Source organism: Vombatus ursinus, unplaced genomic scaffold (assembly GCF_900497805.2).
Source record: "Vombatus ursinus unplaced genomic scaffold, bare-nosed wombat genome assembly UNPS02014791.1, whole genome shotgun sequence".
NCBI lineage: Eukaryota > Metazoa > Chordata > Mammalia > Diprotodontia > Vombatidae > Vombatus > Vombatus ursinus.
In genome coordinates, this window is record NW_020954569.1 from 58,934,026 (window position 1) to 58,957,209 (window position 23,184).

General features: G+C 34.3%; 1 protein-coding gene across 1 annotated transcript in view; it reads right to left on the minus strand.

Annotated features, from left to right (window-relative positions):
• RIT2 (Ras like without CAAX 2) overlaps positions 1-23,184 on the minus strand; it is a 505,620-nt gene that overhangs the window by 300,798 nt on the left and 181,638 nt on the right. The gene's annotated exons all lie outside the window — the stretch shown is intronic.

The window sequence follows — 23,184 nt, forward strand, 5'->3', positions numbered from 1 at the left end:
GAGAAGAGAAGAGAAGAGAAGAGAAGAGAAGAGAAGAGAAGAGAAGAGAAGAGAAGAGAAGAGAAGAGAAGAGAAGAGAAGAGAAGAGAAGGGAGATTTAATGAGGCTTGGGGTAGTTTCACATAAGAGATCATATTAACCAGAGCGGTGTGTGTGTGTGTGTGTGTGTGTGTGTGTGTGTGTTGTTTTACTTTCCTAATATTTTTAATCTCAAACAAAGGTTTTATTTATGAAACCTGTGTTTCTTATATACTATGCTACTCTTGTGTAAACTCAGTAGAGATGATTTTAAAGGCTTTCAAAACTAAACTGGTATGAGGTCTGTTGAACTACACTTATCATACAAAGTGACCCATATTGAGCTCAGTAGTTCATAAGAACCCAGAGATGAGTGGAACATGGACTCCAGTTGTTGGGGGTGGGGGGTTGAGAGGGGTAAGGGGGATCACTAAAATCTTGAACTGATGCTTAATTCATACATGAAAGTAACATTGTGTTCTTGATGACTATGTCATTGTAACATAAGTTCTCAAAAGATTTTCCTTGTTTGTTTTTTGTTGTTGCTGGCTTTTCTTTTGTTTTCCTTGCTGATGCCTTCTACAATAGTTTTGACTGCAGAAGGATGTTCAAGAGACAATTTAGATAAGAATGGTGAAATTCATCATCAGGAGTTTAGGGGCAAGGTGATGAATATTTTGTCTAAGATATCCTATAAATCCAAAGGAAATACTGAAATGTCCCTCCATCCTGTGAAGTGGCAATGGTAAAATAATAGTGATGAGGATGGGATCTAGACCCCAACAAGGAAAAACCCTGGAATTTCATACTTGGCCAAATTTCTGGCATTCACCTGAAGCTATAATCCCATCAACTGGCCTTTCATTGTGGCTATGCCCAATCTCTCAATTCTCTGTTACCCTTAACCTAGCCTAGCTCTCTATTTTCTTACCTCCCTATGGCCCCTGGCCACTTCCCACCATTAATCTAGGCTCCTTTCTCCCTTGGTCAAGTGGTCCAGGTCCCTGGCATTCTATTACTTCACAGTCCCTGAATACTACTTGGCCACTCCTAGATCTCTCCTACAGTCTTTCTGTATATAAGGTCCATCTTGTCTCCATTAAGGTGCTCAGATTCTTAGAATCTAACCAATAGCTCACCAATGTTCAGACTCCTTAAGAGTCTGCCTGATATGATGGATGTTCTAATAAACCTTGTCTTTGGCTGAAAGAAGGCCTGGGTTGAATTCTTTCGGGCAGGACCTATGTGTTGTGATTTTAGGGTCCCAGCACTCCTAAACCCCTAAACTTCAACAATAGAACATTTTTTTCTAGGAATCATGTCATAATATTTAGAAAAATTAACTTGTCTGTAATCTAATTATAAGAAATGACTAATAATCAGACATACTACTGGAAAAATTGAACTATATAAATACTATAAATGATATTAGAAGAAAAAAAGGAATTTTCAGGTAAAAGGAAGAGTTGTTCCTAGATTATTCTCCTAGTAGCAAATAAAGGAGTTAATTGAGTTGCTTATATCATTTTTTTTTCAAAAGCACCAAGAAATTTCATTTCATAACACTGATCATCTTGGAATCATGACAAGAATTTGCAGGATTACCATGAAGATCATTGTTGTTACCTGTTAATTAAAATTATATGCTAACTTTTGTTGTAGATGATAAAGTAGAAGAATATTAAAATATTCTTCAAATTAAATTGACATATACTTGAATATTCATTGATTGAACATAAAAGTTATCAGAGGTAAGTAGAACTAAAATATGCTGGAAAATATGTCTCAGGACTCAGAAAAGAAATAATTCAAAAACATAGATTATATAGGAAGCTAATGAATATGCATATTTGTTAACCATACATGGATTTGACACATGTTAAATTAAACATATATGTATATATTCATACATATGGACAGAGAGAGGAGAAAGAGACAGAGACATAGAGAAAATGAGTGGATTGAAAAGCATAACACAGATTTTTTTAGTAGTCAAAATTGCAAGATTAATTAAATAATAGGTGAGTGAGATTATAGAATCAATGATGACTACTTAGGTGACCAACATGGGTTACCATAAGAAGGTTAATAGCATCTACATATATATAGAATTTTTGAGGAAGTAGAATGATTTGGAGAAAAGATGATGAGATATAATTTTCAGACATGTTGAGTTTGGGTTGCCTATAGGAAATCCATTTTGAATTGTCCAACATGAAGGCTGTGAGCTAAGGTTGGAGCTCAGGTGACTAGCTTGGTCTTGGCACATAGATCCTAAAGAGATGATAATTAAACTCACAGGAGTGATGAGGTCACTGAGAGTATAAATAGAGAAGATGAGAGGGTCCAGGAAAGAACCTTCATGTATATTTATAGTTAGGGGGTAGAATATGGATAATGAGTAAATACTTTTTAATCAAAATTGATATAAAAGATATAATCAAATAGATATGTTTGCAATGGGAAGAGTGTTGGACTTGTAATTTAAAAGAAAACCTGGATTCAAAACTTGACTTTGTCACTTACTACCTGTATAACCCTGGGCAGGTCACTTAATCTTTCTTGAATGCAATTTCTCATGTTTTAAATGAGGAGTCTTGAATCTATGATCTCTGATATCCCTTTTAGCTTTTAGTCTATGATTATTTTCATATTTTCTAAAGATAAAGAGAAGAAATAACATCATACTAGTCATATTGCAATAGCATGGGATAAATTAATATGTGTATTCAACTGGTATTCATATAGTGTTAAAATGTCTAAAGGAAGCCTACAGTTATTATGGGTGGATTCACTCTGGAGGATTCAAAGAGTATATGAACAAGAGACATAAAGGATTAGAAGGCATGGAGAGGTTACAATCTATACAATTAGTAGGTATACTAAAATTAATTAGATTGTAGACTCATGTAAGTATCAAAAAAGAATTGGTTAAAACTAAGGCTCACTGCGTTCTCATCGTAGGAATGAAACTTGGGGGTAGGGAATTCAGGGGGTGAAGAACAGTGGAATCTAGACTACATTAACATTAGAAGGTGTAAATTGCTTATGGCAGCAGCCTTGCAGCAATAAATTTTGTTGCTTTAATTGCTTATTCCAGTGGCATCTGAACTAGTGGGATACAATGAAGATTTTTTATCTCCCTTTCAAGGCTTAAGATGCAATTTGCAAGCCACTTGCTTTATAGCAAAAACCTTGTTAGCAATTCAGCCAAGTTTATTCAAAGTTCTGCCGAAGTGCCACTTCTTCTTGAGACCTTTTTAGATTTCATCAATTGTTAGTGTTCCTTCCTCCTAAAGTCAGACACTTGATACTTACTAGCAGTGTGACCCTGAGCAAGTCACTTAACCTCAATTGCCTCACCAAAAAGAGAGAGAGAGAGAGAGAGAGAGAGAGAGAGAGAAAGAGAGAGAGAAAAGAGACAGTTGATTTGGATACACCTGGTGAATTAATTCTCTTTCTCCCAGCCAAGCTAATTTATCTCTGAAAGTAAAAGTAAGAAAGAAAAAAAAATAAATGTTTATCTATTAATCCTTCTATGTATGTATGTATATCTACCTATCTACCTACCTATCTATCTATCTATCTATCTATCTATCTGTCTGTCTATCCAGGCTTAAATCCCATTTGCTTTGGTGAAAATTTATTACTCATTGCTTCTTCTACCAGAGTAAGGGGGTGGAGTTGCTGAGAATTTGGAAGAAGAGAGAACCTAATCTTCTGACTTCCAGCCTTGAAAAAGAAGACAACTTGGTTTCAGATTTTCTTCAAAAAATGGTTCCTTGAGGGAGAGAAAGAATGTAGGAAAAAGTTGACATATATATAAAGATTACTACACCTCTATCATTTCCTTATTCCCATCTTGCCACACAAAAGACTGGGGAATTTTGCCTTGGGTGAGGTCTGAAACTCTGTTCATTGAGATAAGATAGCTAACTCCCAGTGGAAAAACATTCACTATGTGTAGTCTATCCTTTTGTCTCCTCTGAATACATTTTCTTATTCCTCTTTGGCATAAATGGTTTTGCTTGCAATTCACTACATGTGGGCTTTGGGTAATTTGGATTTGGTGAGAAAGGAATCAAGATATGGATATATAACTTGGGGCATTCCTTCCCCTTTAAGGGATAGTGATTAGGAGCTCCCCTTGAAATTATTTCTCCAAGATTAACAATATTTAGGGAAGAAGACAGATAAATTTCTAACTTACTATCCTTTCTCAGAGGAAATCTTTGTGGTTAGCCTCTGATGGCAATCTCTTGATTCCCCTCTTTGCAGGAATGAAACTCCTTTGGAGAAGGGTAGGTAGAGAAAACACTAAAGATACCTTTTCATGTCTCCCCATGATCCAGTTTTATACAGATCCATGTATACACATGGGCATAACCTACATGGATAACACATGCTACCAGGTTTAATTTTGTTACCCCTTTACAAAGCATGAAAAAATGCTTTTCATTCAATTAGAAATACATTCTCCCATTGGCTATGTGAAAATTGGCCATGCTCTAGATTCCCTTTAAAAAGGTAGGCTGTCAGCTCCATAGTCAGTTGAGATAAGAAGCAGTCCCAAAGAGTAGGTCTCTTAGGAGTATAAAGGAGAGGCAGCTATAGAAGGATACATCTCTTACTAGGGAATTACTCTATACATTTTGAAGAAGAGGTGGTTTTTCTTTTCTCTCCCCCAACATTAACCATGACATTTCACCACGTAGCTACTTGCCCAGTAATAGTCACCATAGCTATAAAGGATCAAAGACAAAAGTAGAGGCAGCTCTGAGGTGTGTAACCTCTGGTTAACATAGAAGAGGTTCAGCAATTGATTGAAAAAAGAATTAGTAAGTAGTTGAGTAGTAAGTAGTTGAGCAGAAAAGAGTAGGTCCAGGGAGGCCAGTTGAGTGACCTGCCCAGTAGAGATGCTGAATCTATGGAGGATCGGCGTGACAACACCACAAGCAATGATATATGAGGCCCGCAGTGCTAGAGGTAAGAATTACCTTCACTTCACATATCCACTACATGTATTCTTCAATACCTCTGTCCTTGTTAGTTTGTGTCCATTCTTCATAGTGATGCTATATATATTGATGTAAAAACACATCCTACTTTCATGGGAGGAATTATTTTCAGCTACTCTTCTTACTATGAGATCTTAGTGAATGCCTTAACTTTTAGCAGTTGTGTATACCATAGCTGACTACTAAAATTCACACACATGTGGGAGTTTAGTGTTGGTGTTGTTGGGGGAAGGGATGGAGTATTACTTATTCATAATGACTGTCCCTCTCAATTATAATTGTGGGGTTTAGAATATCCACACAGGAAAAATAACAACCTGGAAAAAGGACTAGTGTTCTGGGGACAAAGACCCTGAAATTGTTAGGGTTCTCATGCTTTGGATTCTAGGATGTTTCAATTGAATCCTGAAGAAAAAAAAACGAATTTTTGTTAAGGTGGAGTCCATGGTTTGACCCACCAGGATCATATTGCTTCTTGTCTCTTCCTCAGGGAATCTTGTTCCTTTATCTAAGCTGGCCTGGCCCATCCTTAGCAATTGTTTGGCAATTGGTAGTGTTTTGATAGTGATAGTGGGCCCCTTTGACACAGGGTTTACTCTTCTCATTGATGGTGGGGAGAAGGTTGGGAGCAGGGCTGGTGGTCTGTTGTGAGGGGATGGAGGTTGCTCTTCTTGTGGCTTTAGGGCTTCTCTTATTTTCACTGGCAGTTGCTTATTATGACAGGGATGCCTGGACTCTTTTTTTAAAGATTTGTCCACTTGATTCTGACTGCAGGGGTGAGATTAGAAGAAGGGAAAAAAATATATAACATACTAAATTATAGAAGGTTACAGGGATTCTATATAAGTCAACTAAAGGGCACTACTAATATGTTGTTAGACCTGAAGTCAGAAAGATTTGAGTTCAAATTCTGCTTTAGACCTTTATTATGTTATGTGAAAATGAAAAATCAACTTAAATTTTCTTAGCTTCATCTTCACTATCTGTAAAATAGGAATACTATGAGCACCCATATAACCTGAGAATAACCTGGTCACATATATAAAGTACTTTACAAATGTTAGAGCACTGTATAAATATTATTATATCTTTAAAGAGAGCTAGGATTGAAAAATTACAAAATGATGCAAAAAGAGAGAATGGAAGAGATCTAGGACAAAAAGAATTTGTTTCATTAGAAAAAAAGTTTCAGAGGGTACAATTGCCTATAAAATGTAGATAATATGCTATATTACTCTCATAAATATTTGTTAATTAGCTCCCTCAAACTATTAGAAATGGCAGAGCAAAATGTGCTTGTCAACTCTCCCACAAAGTACCTTTCATTTACATAGTAAGAACATACCAGAACTTTTCATACATAATCATAAAATAATTTTTCTCACCAATATTTTCATTATCAGTGTAAAGGGAGGAAAACATACTCAGAAATGATACTTATCATTGACATGGAGGCCATCCCATAAAAGATATCATATACCATGAAATGTTCACAGAGATGGTTAGGTTAACCAGATTCTCCTTTATGTAAGTAGCATTTTTTACTTCAGATAAAATCTCATAATAATTCAAGTTCTTCTCAGTGTAATATGCCCCCAATCACATGGAATTTCTAAAATAATTTCATGCACTTGAATTGACAACCTGTTAATTAGTCTATCAGTATTTACTTTGGAAAGGAAATGGACTTGTAGTTAGATAAAGACCTGGGCTCAGAATTAAATCAGTGAAACAGAAATCAAAGTGGCCTATATCACATTTGGGAAATTGTATAGTATTTTCAATGGTCCAACGTTTCTCCTTGACATCAAAAAATGCATACCCCTTGCATTTTTTTTTTAAAGCACTAATATTCTCTTGCTTATGTATGTGTGTGTGAAGCCTGGGGCATTGCGATCTTAGAAAAAAATATCAAAATTGCAAGTAAACCAAAGAGCAAAGGAATTATCTAAAGTAGGTTCAAGTTAGTCTGCAAGAAGTGTTCAAGAATAATTTGAATGCTGAAATTAACAGTGACAACCTTAAGCATATCATTAATGATGAGAAAAGGAGTTTAGCTGGTCATTTAGTGAGACTAATGATAGCAGATGCACAATCTTGCTATTGCCATGGTACTTTGAAATATTAAAAGATTCTGAGGAAGGCCTCTAGTACATTGGGAAGATCCTCTATTGAAGATACATGGAAGATTGTGAAGAAGAATCCAATAGGATAGAAAGACACAGATGGTTATGATCTGTATAGCTCTAATAGGTCCTCTGATAAGATCATAAATACATTGAAGTATAGAAGTTTCTTCCCTAAGCTCACAGCTCAGTGATTTGCATATATTAAATAAGTGCTCAATAAATACTTGCTGAAAGTTGGTGAATGAGTAAATGCCATGTAGCCAAGGATATGAGATTCTGTGGAGGTGGAAGTGGAGAAGGGGGGTTATTAATAAGGAAGCCAGGCTTTCATGGTAGAGGTATCACGGTGTATTAGAAACAGCAACAGATTAGAAATCAGGTCTGATTCTAGCTCAGGCTGTACCATTTATTAGTCATATAATGATATGCAAGTCCAACTTCTTTTACCTATATTTCTTCAGCTGGAAGTTGAAAAGATAAACTTATCTCCTCTGTGCAGAGAATTGATGTAAAACTCAGATGATTTGTGTATAGATGTTTAAAAACTGCAAAGTATTAAATATGAATAATCTTATGTTTAGTGTACTCTTAGTATTACTATTTCCAAGGCAATTTCTACCAACAACCCTGACTCTGAGGTTTGCTAGTGCTCCTTATAGAGAAGGGACTGGCAGCAGCACACTCTGTCTTGCTCTGCCTAGTTTACTCTCAGTTGCCACTTCCCTGCCCCCCGCCCCGCAATTGGTCCATAGAGCTCCATCATTTCAAAGCTCCAAGGAAATAAAGGGAATTTCTCATTACCGAAAGTTGAGAGTCACCTGGCAAACAAAATGCTGGGAAAAGCAGTGGGGAATCCTATACTTCAATCAAAGGATGAGAGATTATTGAAAATAGTCTAAATGGTTTGGAGGAGAGTGACAGCCTTAGAATCAGGAAAGTCTTCAAGTCCTGTCCACCCCATTTTTACTGAGTGATTCTGGGCACTTCACCCAAACTTTCCATGATCCAAGCCACTCTCACAATATTAATTGTTGAACAAGTAGAATTCTGCAATATTAGATGCAATACCCTGAATTATGTATACCAGTGTGATCAAAGTGCCAGAAGGAGAGTAAGGTTGCAACCACTTCTGATATATTTGAAATTACTGATTGAGTTAGTTTTCCCTCCTTTCTACTATTTTCAGTAGAATTCTAAGTCTTGAGCAGTTTAGCTTGATTCTATTCTCAGGAACCTAGCCCATTGCTAGCACATAATAGGTGCCTAATAAATGCTTGTTAAATAAAATGTGAATACTTCACAGTATCATAGGCCTTAGATTTGTAAAGGTATTTAGAGATCATCTAGTTCAAAACATTTCACAAAGGAGAAACTGAGTGACAAAGAAGTTAATGACACCTAAGATCACCTAAATAATAAGAAGCAGAGGCAGGATTTGAACCCATATCTATTTATTCTAATTTGAGCACTTTTTTTTCATCATCCCATTTTATCACTAATGTATATATCTTTCTGTATTCAAAGACTTCTCCATGAAGTCTGGAACTGAATTTTATTTAAATAGTGAATCTCCCCCACCAATATTTCTTCATCATGATTTTACCATAGTAGGTGGTATTTTTTTTTAATTGAATCACATAAAGAGGTACTTTTCCCTCTATAGGTCAAATCATAAGAAGAAAGAATTTGTTCTACCATAAAACCACCCTAGGGTTGAGCAATAAATATAAAACTGGTTTATAATAACTAGAAGAAAAGTGGATCATAATGAATTACTATTGTTCTACAGGTATGAAAAAATTGATTTACAAAACACATAAGGCCATCTCATGGCATTTCTGAGATTTTTATAGAAGCTAAATCACCCAGGAAAGGTTTCTGACTAGCCTATAATCAATCTATGAACAAATGCATTTGTGTGTAGTGGTGGTGGAGAATAAGCTGTATAGAACAAAATATTTGACTAGTCCTTTGGCCACAATTAGAATTTATGTCACTGATGAAGGGGGAATGTCCTGAGGAAAAAGATCAGTGGATTAGGGAATTATACTAATGAGGATAATTATGCTTATGGTTGCAACTCCCAAGCCAATTATTTTCACACTGAAAATATCTCTATAGACAGAGACTTCACCTCTAAGAATAGGCAACTAGATTGGGACAGTAAGAAGAGCAGTGAAGTTTGAATCAGAGCTGAGTTTAAATCCTGTGTGACTCAAGATGTCTCCCATAACCTTTCTTGACTTCTTTTCCTCATCATTACAATTCCAGGAATACCACAACTGATTCTGGCCTGACTTTCTAAGCCAGGCTTCTGCTGGACTGGAATACTCAGGGTATAGTTACTGGAGTGAAACACTTAGCCTGAATTCCTGGATTGCTGGATTCTCAGATTCTTATGACTTGTGCTTCTGGTGCAGATCCCTGCACCTGGAATGGAAAAGAATGAACAAAAAGGCCAAAGACCCTTTCTCAGGGTCTTATATTTCTCAGGGTCATATATCCTTGGGGCTTAAGGGGAAGACCCTATAACCTTTTTCTCTACAGTGTAGTACTTTCACCATAATCCATCAATAAAACGGTCACCCCAGTCTTTCAGATACAAATTCAGCAAAAAAGATGCCGACAATTCTGGCTATGGCAGCCAATGAGGGGGGAAAAAGGATGTTCTTGTCCTTGTGCTAGGCCAATGCAGACTGTGAGCATATGTTCCAATACTCAAAATTCTGGAAATAGCTCTTACCCTCTCCAAGTAGAGAGATACTATCTAAGGTGGTCTGGATATATGCCAGATCCTCATTACTCCACATTTGAAAAGATTACTTCTAAAGACTTTTCCAGCTCCAGATCTATTATCTCTTTAGTTGCAGTTTTGAACAACAAAGGGATTAAGGTAATATAAGTCAATCAGAGCAAATTTGTTCCTTCAGTCCTCTAAAAAAAAATATCCACAGCTTTATAATCTGTCGTTAATGGGTCAATAGTGTTTTCACCATAAATAAAGGAAGGATACACCAATAAAAGCAAAGTCATATTATAGGGTTATTTTTTTTCTTACAAGTCTCAAGAGAAATATAAGAAAACCTCAGTTTTATTTCTGACTCTGCCATTCACTAGTAGATGAAATCTTGATCAAATTATTTCATATTTCAGTATGTTTACTCATTTATAATATAAGTATTGAGCCTGGTAGAGTGGTAAGAATCAAATAGGATAAAAATGTTCAAGTGTTTAAAAAAATAAAATAACTACATGAAAGTTTGAGTAATTATTGTTATTTAAATTCAACAGATCTTGTCAAACACTGAGACACAAAATTGAATGAGATATAATTTTTGTCCTCACAGAAATTATACTTCAGCAGGAACAGGTATGATATACAGAGTTAAATATAACTTAAAAATTACTTTAAAGTAGATTAGAAAACTTCATTGAAAATAACACCTACTTGGTCTGTATTCCAAAGAGATCATACAAATGGGAAAAGGACCCACATGTACAAAAATATTTATAGCAGCTCTTTTTGTGGTGGCCAAGAACTGAAAATTGAGGGGATTCCCATCAATTGGGTAATGGCTGAACAGGTTGTTGTATATGAATGGAATGGAATACTATTGTGTTATAAGAAGCGACGAGCAGGCAGACTTCAGAAAAACCTGGAAAGACTTGCATGGTCTGATGCTGAGTGAAGTGACCAGAACCAGAAGAACACTGTACACAGTAACAGCGACAATGTGTAATGACCAACTTTGATAGCTTCATCTCCTCTCAGCAATGCAAAGATCCAAGACAGCAACAAAGGACTCATGATGGAAAATGCTGTCCACATCTAGAAAAAAGAACTATGGAGTCTAAATGCATATCAAAGCACATTATTTGATCTCTCTTTTTATTTCTTTCTTTTTGTTTGTTTATTTCTTCTTTCTCATGGTTTATCTCATTGGTTCTAATTATTCTTTATAACATGACTAATGTGAAAATAGGTTCAATGTGAATGTATATGTGGAACCTATATCAGATTGCATGCCTTCTTGGGGTTGAGGGGAGGGGAGAGATGGGGAGAAAATTTGGAACTCAAAATCCTATGGAAGTGAATGATGAAAACTAAAAATAAATAAATTTAAAATAGAAAAAAGAATGAAAATAACACTTACTTAAAAATTCTGAAGGTGAAAAGTGGTCACCTTAAAAGTCTTTAAGAAACTTCTGTAAAATATGAACTTTCTAATGTTATCAATAATAAATAGAGGTAAAATTTGTCTTAATCATTCACCTCTAGTTTAAATTGTTTTCCAGACATGAATTTAGATGTACAAATTTTATATTCACCTTTTCCAATTCTCCCAGGAATGAACTTTAACTGGGTCTACACAATAGATGAAATATCATTTGTTAAATACCTAATTACACTTGAAAAATGAAGATTTAATCATTCAAATCTAGTCATAAGCTTAGAGACCTATAAGACATTGTATACCAACACCCCACCTCCCCCACCTTATTTTACTGAGGCCAAAGAGGTGGAGTAACTTCCCTAAGATTACACAGATAGTTAATAGAAGAATCAGTACTAGCTGGCACCAGAGCCCAGTTCTACTGATGCCTAGTTTGGTGTTCTTTCCATCTCACAATACTTTAAATGATTAGTTTTGTCTTTTTGAGGTCAGATTTGAACTCAGATCTTCCTGACTTCAGACTTCATCACTATCCACTAGGCCACCTAGCTTCCTTCCTTTGAGGGGGTAGTCAGGAATAATAGACCTCCTATGGAGTACAGTTCAGGAGAGTCAAGATTGCCGAGTGAAATGAAGCAGTAGAGCCTAACTCCCCACTAAACCTTCTCCACAAAGAACTAGAAAACTCATCAGACCATAGTCTGATAAGGAAAGCCAAGAAAATTTAACAGTGAATATGTTTTCCAGACCTATACTCAAAAAGAAGTTGTTCATTCAATTTAATTCAATAGTGTTATCTGAAATAAAATTTTACCAAATTTTTTAATGTCATCTGAATTTGCTTATGTATCTTCTCCTCCTTCTGTCCTTTCTCAAGCGCTATCATTTTTGATGAAGGATTAAAAGGTGGTAGGGTTTTAGCAACATTAACCAATGTACTGAAAAATATCAGTTGTGATATGGTGTATTCCGCACCAAGATTCCTCCATCCTTAAAAAGAAATTGGGAAAAATGCCTTACCATATTATTTTGGCTAAACTAAGTTAAAATTTTGCAGGAGTCAGTTTTGATTATTTTCAATAGGTATTTATTAAATAGGCATTCCTCTAGATTCTGAGGATACAAAGAAAACAGCCAAACAATTTCTATCCTAAAGGAAATTAAGTACTAATGGAAGTAAACAATAGACAAATAATAATGCATATACAAAATAAAATCTTTTTTTTTTTTTAGGGATAAAGTCATGAGTGTAATAAAAGAAGTATTAACAAGTAGATGATACAAGAAAGTATAATTTTGCACTTGAACTGATCCTTGAAGGAACCTAGAAATTCTAAGTAGCTGAAATTGGGAGGGAATGGAATTCATCTGTGAAAGATGGCCTGTGTTTGGTCTTGGAGGCAGGAAATGAAATGTCCTTTATAGGCAGATGCAAGAAGACCAATTTGGCTGAAACACAAGGTCTAATTACCTCATTGGAACTATTTAGACACAGTATTTGGTTGGAAATAGCCGGCACCACCTCCATAATTCTTTCCAGAGCAGTCCAAGCATTTCCTCAGTCTTATTAAAGACAATTTCAGAAATGCTTTTCAGCATCACTGGATGCCATATTAACCTAAGTAAATCTTATGGAAATTTGTGTGTAATGCTGAAACCTATTCCACACACTACCCTGTTGCAATTAAAGTGTGACTTTGACATGTTCCTAATGGCCCCTGTATGGTGTACTATTCCAGCAGCATGCTATCATACACACTGATATCTCTCCAAACCAGGAAGCCATGATCACCTCTAATTTACATTATGCATTCATTTGCAGCTTAGTCACGTGGTTAATGAGCCTTCTGGAGGGTATCCAGATTTCTGCACTCCATCATGCCCTTCTTATTCCCCTCATTTGACTCGATTAACTCTCCAAGCCATTGCCAAGCATTTGCACATTATATAAATTGTCCTTGTCCATTTGTTCCAGGAAACAATTGTGTCCACTGCCATGTGGAAATTATTTTCATTGTTCAGTATAATCAAATATTAAGTGTGTAGCAGCAAGTGTTTCCCTTTCCTGACAAGCAAGCCACTTAAAATGTGTTTATATTCAGCATTTATCACAATCCAAAACAAGCATCACCCTTTCTCCAACACTGCCACACATAACAAACATATATTTACATATCTTTGAAAAATAAAATAAAAAACTACAATTTTTAAAAGAAATTCTTATAATGGATGATGTCATCAAACTTCAACCAAGCCACAATTCTCTAGTACAAGTGTAGGTAGATAAAAGTAACTTTATAATGGAGCACTAAAGTGGGAGGTTACTATTTTCCCAAAGAGAGTAACCTTTTTTTTTCCCCTCATAAGTTAGAAGAACTTTGCCCATATTGAGCCAGTCAGGCTATTAAAATCAAGCTGTGTTTTTCTGACTCTCACATCATTGCCAGCAATAAAGGTTCAGCAATCACAATTTAATTGACAATTTTTCTGCTCATACACGAAGCAGAATAAAATCCAACTTTTTCTGTTCTGATTTTATTGTCTCTAAAGTGAGCTAACATTTAAACAGGTTGAGTTATTTGTGTTGGGCAAAAATTACTGGAAAGCTTAGTAAAAGGAAAATTTTCATTTTGTGTGGGTAAGTATCCTGAATGGAAACCCAGCAGGCCTATAAGATGACCTCTAGTGAAAAGGAACCATACTTTGAGAACCAATGAACTAGATACCTACTGTCCTTTCATTTCTAAATACCGTAACTTATTTTCTTTTAAAAAACATTTATTTATTTTTAGTTTTAAACATTCATTTTTATAAGATTTTGAGTTCCAAATTTTTCCTTCTCCCTCCCTTCTCCCCTCCCCAAGACAGCATGAAATCTGATATAGGCTATACGTGCACATTCATGTTAAACATATTTCCACATTAGTAATGTTGTGAAAGTAGAATCAGAACAAAAGGGAAAAACCATGAGAAAGAAAAAAAAGAGAAAATGATATGCTTCTATCTAGATTCAGACTCCATAGTTCTTTCTCTGGATGTATAGATATGTGTAATACAAAGTAGGGAATAAAGAAACAAAGAAGAGATTAAAATCTTCTAGGACTACGTGGAGAACAATAATGATCCATCAAAGAGGAGGCGGTATCCAAGTTAAACCTGAAAAAAGATAGGGAATCTGAAAGATGGGGTGCATTAACAGGCAAGGAATAATTTTTTTTTGTAATTTTTTTTTTTATTTTAAACTTAAATACAAAATGAGAAAAGTAAAAATAATTGCCACACATGTAGCAGACCATAAGAGAGGATTCAATATAAAACAATGAATTTTCCATCATGAGTCTTTTGGAATTATTTTAGATTATTGTATTGCTGACAAGAGCTAAGCCTATCAAAGTTGATCATCGCACAACGTTGCTGTTACTGTGTACAATCTTCTCCAGATTCTGCTCACTTCACTCAGTATCAAGTTGATCATCGCACAACGTTGTTGTTACTGTGTACAATCTTGTCCAGATTCTGCTCACTTCACTCAGTATCAGTTCACGTAAGTCCAGGTTTTTCTGAAATCTGCCTGCTCATCACTTCTAATAGAACAATAGTATTCAATTATATTCATATACCACAACTTATTCAACCATTCCGCAACTGATCATCATCCCCTCAATACCTAATCCTTTGCCACCACAAAAAGAGTTGTTATAGCACAGTGGATAGAGCACTGGCCCTGGAGTCAGGAGGACCTGCGTTCAAATCTGACCTCAGACACGTAACACTCACTAGCTGTGTGACTCTGGGCAAGTCACTTAACCCCAAATGCCTCACTCCCCAAAAAAGTGATGCTATAAATATTTTTGTACATGTGGCTTCTTTCCCCTTTTTTATGATCTCTTTGGGATGTACACTTAACAGTGGTATTACTGGATCAAAAGTTATGTACAGTTTGGTTGCCCTTTGGGCATTATTCCAGATTACTTTCCAAAATGGTTACATCAGTTCACAACTCCCCCAACAATGCATTAGTGTTCCAATTTTCCCACATCTTCCCCAGCATTTATAATTTTTTTTCCTTTTTGTCATATTGGTCAATCTGATAGGTATGAGGTAGTACCTCAGAGTTGTTTTAATTTGCATTTCTCTAACCAATAGTTATTACCATAACTGATTTTCATTGCCGAATGCTACACTATTGATCTAAGGAAATATTCTGATTAATTCCCAACTCTAAAATTTAGTAATTCTATTTAGTTGTGAATTTCTATATTGAACTCATATTTTTTTTTCATATTTGTCTCCTTTTATTTACTCCCTTTGCTGCCATTACAGCTCAGGCCTTTGTCATTTCTTGGCAGGGTCTTATGATAAGATCCTATTATTTCTGACTACTGTATCTTCACTTTTCAATTCATTTTCTGTATAGCAACCAACATAATATGGTGTTTGAAAATCTCACTTCCCAGCTGAAAATTTTCCATGGCTGCCTATTCCCATTAGGAGAAATTCACTCTTTTTCTTGGCATTTAAGACCCTACAAACTCTTGTTCTAATCTAAAATTCTAGCCTTATTTTACATTATTCTCCTACAACACTGGATGACTAGTTGTTCTCCCAAATTCATGTGCCATCTTCTTTATTAGTGTGTTTCTGAAGGCCATCACTGGCACAAATACAAATAATTGTTATGAGGAAGGCACTAATATAGCAGCACAATAACCTATAGACCAACATAGACTTTTAAAACATATGCACAATGGGACGAAATATAAATAGCTTAAGCTGATTAGAAAAGAGAGATCCGTCTCTTAGAATAATGTCAGAAATGCTAAATCTCAGAATAAATTGAAGCTTGTAATGGATGACAAAAGAAAAATCCAGGCCTTTGTAAAAGCTAAATTGAAAATGAAATGAAAATTAAAGAATGGATAGGGCAATAATTCAGGAAGGAAATGATGATGGGCTCTGCTGTTAGAGAAGGACATAATAATATACTTTGTTTCTATTTTCTTTAAGAAAGAGGGTAATTTTCATGCTGTAAAGTCTAGAACAAACATTTTTAACTCAGAATTTAAAGTCAAGATAATGAAAAGAAAGATGGGATGAATTTAAAGCAGATATACAATGAATCTATCATGAAGGAAAGTTCAAAGTCAAGAAATAGACTGAACAACCCCCTAAAACAAACAAATAATTAAAAGAAAAAACCCACAACCTAACAACCTGACCATAAAGAACTGTGTTAATAGGGAAGATCAAGACACAAACTCAGAAGACAATGATGTCAAAATAGCTACAAGAAAAGCATCCAAGAAAAAAAAAGCTAATTTCATCCATCAAGAATTCTTGGAAGAGGGGTAGCTAGGTGGTGCAGTGGATAGAGCACTGGCTCTGGAGTCAGGAGGACCTGAGTCCAAATACGACCTCAGACACATAATACTTACTAGCTGTGTGACCCTGGGCAAGTCACTTAACTCCATTGCCCAACCAAAAAAAAAAGAATTCTTGGAAAAGCAAAAATGATTTTAAAACCAAATAAAAGTAGTAGAGGAGAATGGGGAAAAGAAATCAGAGTAATGGAAGAAAAATTTGAAAAGACAATTAATAGCTTGGTAAAGGAGGTACAAAAAATAATGAAGAAAAGAAGACTTTCAAACACAGAATTAAATTAGCCAAATGGAAAAAGAGGTTCAAAAGCTCACTGAAGAAAATAAATCCTTAAAAATTAGAATTAGATAAGTAGAAGCTAAGGACTTCATGAGAAAAGAACCAATAAAACAAAACCAAAAGTATGAAAAAAAAAGAAAATGTGAAATATTTCATCAGAAAAAACTAAAACATAGATGAAGGAGAGGAAAAAAAAAATAGACTTCCTGAAGCCATGATTTAGAAAAAGATAGACCTTATATTTCAGGATATTATAATAGAAAACTTTTCAAATATTTTAGAAAAGAGGTTAAAATAAAAATCAAAAGAATACATTGATCACCTCCTGAAAGAGATCAAAAAGGAAAACTCCCAGGAATATTATAGCCTAATATCAGAGTTCTCAGGTCAGAGAGAAAATACTCCAAACAACTAGAAACAAGCAAACAAACAAACTACCCAAATATCATGGAACCACATTTGGGATCACATAAGATTTAGCAGTTACCGTGTTAAAGAAGTAAAGGGCTTGGAATATGATACTCTAGAAAATGAAGAAGCTAGAATTACAACCAAGAATAACCTACCAAGCAAAACTGAATGCAATCCATTAAATGAATATTTAATGAGTTAAAGACCTTAAGGCATTCCTGATGAAAAGATCAGAGCTAATGAGAAAATTTGACTTCCAAATACAAGAATCAAGAAAAGCATAAAAAGGTAAACAGGAAAGGGAAATCATAAGAGACTCAATAAGGTTAAATTGTTTGTATTCCTCTATGGCAAAATGATACATATAACTCCTAAAAAGTATGTCATTATTAGGGAAGTAAGAAGGACTCTAAATAAAATAAGGGCACAGAAATGAGTCAATTATGTTGGGATAGTCTAAAAAAATGTATAGGTGAGAAAGAGGGAAACACTTGGAGAAAAAAAAGAAGAGATAGGAAGAGTGGGTAAAATTATCTTACAAAAAGAGGTGTGGAAGAAAGATTTTATAGTAGAGGGGAAAATGTGGTAGGGGCAAGGCTTACATCTCACTTTTATTTGCATTGGTTCAAAGAGAGAAGAATACACACACACAATAGAGTATAGAAATTTATCTGATAAATGGAGAAATAGGAGGGCAAGGAGATAAGAGAAACAAGGACATGATAAAACAGAGGACAGATTAAAAGACAGTAGTCAGAAGCAAAACAGAATTTTAAGGATGAACAAGGTAAAAAAAAAAGATAAAAAAGAAGAAAATAGTGTGGAAGGAAATGCAGTAAATAATCTTAACTGTGAATCTGAATGGGAAGAATTCACCCATGTGGTGGAAGGAGAACAGAATGGATTAGAAACGGGAACTCACTAACATTTTGTTTACACAAAGTACAGTTGAATCAGAGAGACACACTATACAACTAAAATAAGGGTCCAGAGCAGAATTTATTATGTTTCAGTTCAAGGAAAAAAAAGGCATAAGTAACAATTATGATCTCAGGCAAAGGAAAAGCAAAATAGACCTAATTAAATGAAATAAGCAGGGACATTACAACCTACTAAAAGGCAACAGAGACAATGAAGTAATATCAATACTAAAATATATATACAGATTGTTTTGGTAATTACCACTTTATAATAAAGTTTGAAATCTTGTATAGCAAGGTCACCTTCCTTGACATTTTTTTCATCAATTCCCTTAATACTCTTTTGCTTTTGTTCTTCTAGATAAATGTTATTATTATTTTTTCTAACTCTATACAAAGTTTTCAGTGGTTTGATCTGTATGGCAATGAATAAACAGATTAAGTTAAATGGAGTTGCCATATATATACATACACACACGTACCCATACCCACACCCACACCCACACTCTCTCTCTCTCTCTCTCTGTATGCACACACACACACACACACACACACACACACATATACACACACACTATACATACACACTAACCATTCTGGAAAGCAATTTTTAATTATACCCAAAGGGATTATAAAACTGGTGCATACCCTTTAATCCCTCAATGTCACTATGAGGTCTATATCACAAAGAGATTTTAAAAAGGGAGAAAGAACCTATTTGCAATACATATGTATATGTGTATACGTATGTATATTTATCTATCTATATCTAATTTATATCAGCTCTTTTTGTGGTGACAAAGAATTAAAAATTGAGGGGATGCCCATCAATTGGGTAATGGCTGAATAAGTTGTGGTATATGATTGTAATGGAATATCATTGTGTTATAAGAAATGATGAGTAGTAATATTTTAGAAAAACTGGAGAAACTTACATGAACTGAAACAGAATGAAGTGAACAGAACCAGGAAAACATTGTACATAGTAATAGCAATATTGTACAATGAACAACTATGAATGACTTAGCTATTCTCAGTAATATGATCCAAGACAATCCCAAAGGACTCATGATGAAAAATGTGATCCACTTCAAGAGAAAGAATTGATCACATCTGAATACAGACTAAAACATACTCTTTTTCAATCTCTTTTTCTGTTCAATTTTCTTCCATAAAATGACTAATATAGAAATGTTTTACATGATTACACATGTATAAACTATATCAGATTGTTTACCATCTCAGGGAAGGGGAAAGGAAAGGACAGAAGGAAAAATTTGGAACTCAAACAAAAAAAGTTAAAATGATTTTTACATATAATTGGGTAAAAATAAAATATTGAAAAAATAAGCATATATACACCAAAGGACATGGCACCCACATTCTTAAAAGAAAAGTTAAATGAATTAAAGGAGGAACGATATAGTAAAATGATACTAGTAGGGGACCTCAATTTATCCCTCTCACAACTAGATGAATTTAACCATAAAATAAGAAGTTATGGAGTTAGAATTTTAGGGAAAAAAAAGATATAATAGAGCTATGAAAAAAATCGAATGGAAATAGAAATGATTATACCTACCTCTCAGCTTTACATAGTATCTTCACAAAAATTGAGAGTGTATTAGGGCATAAAAATCTCATGAGCAAATGCTGAAAAGCAGAAGTATTAAATAATTCCTTTTCTGACCAAATGTAATGAAAATGACATTCAACAAAAGGCTATGGAAGCATAGATTGAAAAAAATTTAGAAATTAAACAATCTAATTCTAAAGAATGAGTGGGGAAAAGAATAAATCATGGAAACAATTAATAATTTCATTAAAATAATTACAAAAATAAGACAACATACCAAATTTATGGAATGCAACCAAAGCAATACTTGTGGGAAATTTTATATTTCTAAATTCATACATCCACAAAAGAGAGGAAAAAGCAGATGAATGAACTGAGCATGCAACAGTAACAAGCAAAAAACCTACAAAAATATAAAATCTCCAATTAAATACCAAGATTAAAATTCCAAAAATCAAAAGAGACAATAGTAAAATTGAAAATAAAAAAATTGAACCAATAATTAACACTAGAAGGTGGTTTTATGAAAAACAACAAAATACATTAATCATGGTAAAATTTCATTTATAAAAAGGAAAGATGAAAACCAAATTACTAGTTTCAAAAATGAAAGTGGTGAATGCACCACCAATGAAGAGGAAATTAAAGCAATTATATGGAGGTATTTTATTTAATTATATGCTAGTAAATATAAGAATCTAAGTAAAATGGATGATTATTTAAAAAAATAAATTGTTCAGATTAACACAAGAGGAAATAAAATACTTACATAATGGTATCTTAGAAAAAAGAAATTGAATGAGCCAAAAATGAGCACCATAAGAAAAAAAATCCAAGGGACCAAGTGGATTTACAAGTGAATTTTATGAAACATTAAAGGAATTTGCAATCCAAATACTACACAAACTATTTAAAAATAGGTTAAAAAGGAGTTCTACAAAATTCCATTTATAACGCAAATATGGTTCTGATACCCAAACCTTATAGAGCAAAAGCAGAGAAAGAAAATTATAAACCAATTTCACTGAATATCAATTTTCAAAAATTTAAATTTTAGTTATTTATTTATTTATAACATTTTAAAACACTTGAATACCAAATTCTCCTTTTCTTTCTAGCCATCTATCATTCATTGAAAATACAAGCAATAAGATATCAATTATAGATGTGAAGTCATGCACAACATATTTCCATATTAGCCATATCTCAAAAAAGGCAAGAAAAATACTGAATGTGAGAAAACTATACTTCAATTTGTACTCAGAGTTCATCAGTTATTTCTCTTGAAGTGAACAGCATTTTTCAGCATAAGTCCTTTGGTATTTTTTTGGATCAGTACTGGTCAGAGTAACTAAGTCTTTCATAGTTGATCATCATTACAATATTGCTATTATTGTGTTCAATGATCCCCTGATTCTGCTCATTTTACTTTGCATCAGTTCATATAACCATTTCTGAAACCATCCCCCTCATAATTTCTTATAGCAAACTGTACTCCCTCATGATCATATGCCACAATGGGTTTAGCCATTACCCAATTGATGAGAGTCCCATCAATTTACAATTCTTGGCCAACACACACACATACACATGTGCGCACACACACACACACATACACAGAATTGTTATATTTTTGTACATATAGGTTCTTTTCTTTTTCTTTGATTTCTTTGGGATGACAACCTAGTAATGGTATTGCTGGGTAAAATGGTATACAGTTTTATAGCCCTTTGGGCATATTTGCAAATTGTTCTGGAGAAGTTTTGGACTAGTTCACAATTCCACCAATAATTTATTGGTGTACTATTTCCCTACATTCTTTACATTTGTCATATCTGATAGGTGTGAGGTGGCACCTTTGAGTTGTTTTAATTTGCACTTCTCTAATCGATAGTGATTTAGAGCATTTTTTATATGATTACAAGTTGCTCTGATTTCTCCTTCTGAAAACTACCTATTCATATCCCTTGACAATTTATCATTAAGAGAATGGTTCTTATGTTTTAAATTTGAATCAGTTCCCTATATATTTGGGAAAAGATGTCTTTACCAAAGAAACTTACTGTAAAAATTTTGATATTACTTTATTGTCTATGGCAACTTTTATAAAAATGTGCATTACCTGATTATATCCTTTAATTGTGTGTATTTTTGCTTTTTTTTTGTCTGAGATCATGATTATTACTGATACCTTTTTTACTTCAGCTGAAGAATAATAAATTCTATACTACCTCCTTATTTCAACTCTCTGTGTGTCTTTCTGCCTCAAGTGCATCCCCTGTAAAAAATATATTGTTGGATTCCAGTTTCTAATGCATTCTGCTATCTAATTCCACTTTAAGGATGAGCTCATTCTATTTACATTCAAAGTTATGATTACTGTGCATTTTCCTCCATCCATATTTTCTTTTTTCCTTTTCTTTTTTATCTCATCCTTCCTCAAAAATATGTTTTGTTTCTGACTACTGCCTCCTTTAATCCACCTTCCCTTTTGTCACCACCACCCTTTCCCTTATCCCTTTCTTCTGAAATTTAACTTTGGGGTAAGATAGATTTCTATAGCCAAATGAATGTACTACCAGACAGATCTATTTTTTTTTGTGAGGCAATTGGAGTTAAGTGACTTGCCCAGAGTCACACAGCTAGAGAGTGTCTGAGGCTGGATTTGAACTCAGGTCCTCCTGACTTCAGGATTGGTGCTCTATCAACTGCACCACCTAACTGCCCCAGATAGATATATTCTTAACCTTTTGAAGCAATTGTGATGAGATTAAGGTTCAAGTATTGCCCACCACTCCCCTCATTTCCCCTCAACTATAAAACACTTGTTTGCACATTTTTTTTTAGTGATATGATATTTTTCATTCTTCCTCTCCTTTCTTCCTTCTGCCAGGGAATCCTTCTTTCTCACCGTTTAATTCCATTTTTGGAGATCACTTCAATATAATAGACTCATACCCATGTCCTTTGTCTATATAGACTGTTCCTAACTGCCCTAATAATGACAAAATTCTTAGGAATTACATGACTCATTTTCCCAGATAGGAATGTAAACAGTTTAACTCTATTGAATCCCTTATGATTTACTGTTTGATGTTTACTTTTTTATACTTCTCTTGAAACTTGAATTTCAATGAAAAATTTCAATTTTTTTCATCAGAAACTTCTGAAAGTCCTCTATTTCACTAAATGCCCATTTTCCCCTCTAAAAGATTATACTAAGTTTTATAGGATTGGTTATACTTGGTCGTAGTCTTAATTCCCTTGCCTTCTGAAATG